At 38.4% G+C, this 3,581-nt stretch overlaps 1 non-coding gene across 1 annotated transcript; it reads right to left on the bottom strand.

Moving 5' to 3' along the window:
- Positions 1 to 3,144: 3,144 nt before the first annotated feature.
- Positions 3,145 to 3,252, bottom strand: LOC130958461 (small nucleolar RNA R71). The gene has a single exon (XR_009077581.1). It is a non-coding gene; the product is annotated as a small nucleolar RNA R71 (small nucleolar RNA).
- Positions 3,253 to 3,581: the final 329 nt, after the last annotated feature.

Raw genomic sequence — 3,581 nt, 5'->3', positions numbered from 1 at the left:
CTATTGTTCTTCTATTCAATTCCGCTTGTTCTTTGTCCAAGATATCACTTGTTCATCAACTTGATGAAGGTGATGATCCGTGACACTCATCATCATTCTCACTCATGAACAAGGTGACTGACAACCACTCTTGTTCTATAAGCATCTGAGGCTTAGTGAATATCTCTTGGATTCCTGATACACGATGCATGGTTGATCGCCTGACAACCGAGTGCTCGCCTGACAAACGAGCCAGCCATTCCGTGAGATCAGAGTCTTCGTGGTATAGGCAAGAACTGATGGCGGCATTCAAGAGAATCCGGAAGTTCTAACCTTGTCTGTGGTATTCTGAGTAGGATTCAATGATTGAATGACTGTGACGTGCTTCAAACTCCTAGCAGGCGGGGCGTTAGTGACAGACGCAAAAGGATTGATGGATTTTATTCCGGCCTGACCGAGAACCGATAGCTGATTAGCCATATGCTGTGACAGAGCATGGGAACATTTTCACTGAGAGGATGGGAGGTAGCCACTGACAACGGTGAAACCCTACATGAGCTTGCCATGGAAAGGAGTAAGAAGGATTGGATGAAGACTGTAGGAAAGCAGAGAGGCGGAAGGGAAGGCATCTTCATACGCTTATCTGAAGCTCTCACCAATGATATACATAAGTATCTCTATCTTTATCTTTATGCTTTATTCGTTTATCACTATACCCATTTGAGTCTGCCTGACTGAGATTTACAAGGTGACCATAGCTTGCTTCATAGCAACAATCTCCGTGGGATCGACCCTTACTCGCGTAAGGTTTATTACTTGGACGACCCAGTGCACTTGCTGGTTAGTTGTGCGAAGTTGTGTTTATGCCATGGTATTGAGCACCAAGTCTTTGGAGCCATTACCGGGGATTGTTTTGTGTATTAAAAAGTATTGATCACAATTTCGTGCACCAAGTTTTTGGCGCCGTTGCCGGGGATTGTTTGTGTATGGACAACTGACGGTTCATCTTGTTGCTTAGATTAGGTATTTATTTTTTTCAAAATTCTTGAAGATGAAGTCTAGAGTTTCATGATGATTTGTTGAAATCTGACTGGCTGAGAACCCATGTCTAATCTCATTGGACCGAGGTTTCAACTTATCATCACAGAAGCTTGTTGATTTTTTATCAATCTTGCTTTTGGAGCAGGGATCTGCTAAGGCTTGGCTGGCCTTTGGCCATGTCTAGTGTTTTGGACCGAAGCTTTCTTTGAAAGCTTGGCTGGCTGTGAGGCCATGTCTAATTCCTGGACCGGAGTCTTAGACTAGCATTGCACTGATTCCTGGAATTCTCATTAAGAATTTTGATATCTTTTTCCACTTAATTTTCGAAAATCACAAAAAAAATTCACAAAATCATAAAAAAACCAAAAATATTTGATGTTTCTTGCTTGAGTCTAGTGTCTCATCTTAAGTTTGGTGTCAATTGCATACATTCATTCATGTGTCTTAAGGATCTTCAAGTAATTCTTGATGATTTCTTACTCTGATCTTTGAATTCTTTTGACTTGAGTGTTTATGTGTCTCATATAGTGTCAGTAGTATACAAACTGCTAAGTTTGGTGTCTTGCATGCATTGTTATTTGATTCTTGTTGCATTTTGATTATTAAAAATCCAAAAATATTTTTAATTTGTGTCTTTTCAAGTCAATAATCCAAAGAATTGAAGATTCAGAACATACTGCAGAGGAATTACACAGAAAAAGCTTGGCGTTCAAAACACCCAGTGAAGAAGGACAGACTGGCGTTTAAACGCCAACCAGGGTACCTGGTTGGGCGTTTAACGCCCAAAAAGGGTGCATTTTGGGCGTTAAACGCCAGAATGGATACCATTCTGGGCGTTTAACGCCAGGATGGCAAAGGGGGAAGATTTTGTTTTTCAAATCAATTTTTTTTTCAAGTTTTCTAAGTTTTTCAAATTCAAATCTTTTTCAAATCATATCTTTTCAATCAAATGTTTTCAAAATCAATTTCTTTCCTTTTTCAAAGATACTTACTAACAATTAATGATTTGATTGAACATTTCAAGTATGTTGCCTTTTCTGTTGAGGAAGGTTTAATGTTTGAATCATATCTTTTCTTGTTAGGCAAGTCATTAATTTTCAAAATCAAATCTTTTAAAAATTGTTTTCAAAACATATCTTTTAAAATTGTTTTCAAATCAAATCTTTTTAAATGCTTTTCAAATCATATCTTCTCAATCACATTTTTTTAAAAACAATCATATTTTCTTAACCACATCTTTTTCAAAATAAGTTTTCAATCAAATCTTTTTAACTTCTAATTTCAAAATCTTTTTCAAAAATCACTTGATTTCTTTTCCACTTTGAATTTTCGAAAATTATCAATCAATTTTTAAAATGTTTTTGACATCTTTCTAATTAATTTTCGAAAATTCTCTTCCTTCCTCCCACATCCTTCTATTTATGGAGTACTACTCCTTCTTAATGCACAATTCGAACTCTATCTAATCAAGTTCGAATTCTTCTACCTCCTTCTTCTATTTTTCTTTTCCTCTGACACCTCAAGGAATCTCTATAACTGTGACATAGAGGATTCCACATTTTCTTGTTCTCTTCTCTTTCATATGAGCAGGAGCAGAGACAAAGGCATTCTTGTTGAAGCTGACCCTGAACCTGAAAGGACCTTGAAGCGAAAGTTAAGAGAAGCTAAGGCACAACTCTCTGTAGAGGACCTAACCGAATTCTTCAAAGAAGAAGAACCCATGGCAGCCGAAAACAACAACAATGCCAACAATGCAAGGAAGGTGCTGGGTGACTTTACTGCACCTACTCCCAATTTCTATGGGAGAAGCATCTCTATCACTGCCATTGGAGCAAACAACTTTGAGCTTAAGCCTCAGTTAGTTTCTCTAATGCAACAGAATTGCAAGTTCCATGGACTTCCAATGGAAGATCCTCATCAGTTTTTAGCTGAATTCTTGCAAATCTGTGACACAGTCAAGACTAATGGGGTTGACCCTGAGGTCTACAGACTGATGCTATTCCTTTTGCTGTAAGAGACAGAGCTAGAATATGGTTGGACTCACAACCTAAAGATAGCCTGGACTCTTGGGAAAAGCTAGTCAATGCCTTCTTGGCAAAGTTCTTTCCACCTCAAAAATGGAGTAAGCTTAGAGTGGAAGTCCAAACCTTCAGACAGAAGGATGGAGAATCCCTCTATGAAGCTTGGGAAAGATACAAACAATTAATCAGAAAATGTCCCTCAGACATGCTTTCTGAATGGAGCATCATAGGTATTTTCTATGATGGTCTCTCTGAACTATCCAAGATGTCTTTGGATAGCTCTGCTGGAGGATCTCTTCATCTGAAGAAGACGCCTACAGAGGCTCAGGAACTAATTGAGATGGTTGCAAATAACCAATTCATGTACACTCCTGAAAGGAATCCTGTGAACAATGGGACTAGTCAGAAGAAAGGAGTTCTTGAGATTGACACTCTGAATGCCATACTGGCTCAGAACAAAATATTGACTCAACAAGTCAATTTGATTTCTCAAAGTCTGTCTGGAATGCAAAATGCACCAAGCAGTACTAAGGATGCTTC

Source organism: Arachis stenosperma, chromosome 10 (genome assembly GCF_014773155.1).
Source record: "Arachis stenosperma cultivar V10309 chromosome 10, arast.V10309.gnm1.PFL2, whole genome shotgun sequence".
Classification (NCBI taxonomy): Eukaryota; Viridiplantae; Streptophyta; class Magnoliopsida; order Fabales; family Fabaceae; genus Arachis; species Arachis stenosperma.
The sequence above is the reverse complement of the archived record's forward strand: the minus strand, read 5'-3'. Positions and strand labels throughout refer to the sequence as shown.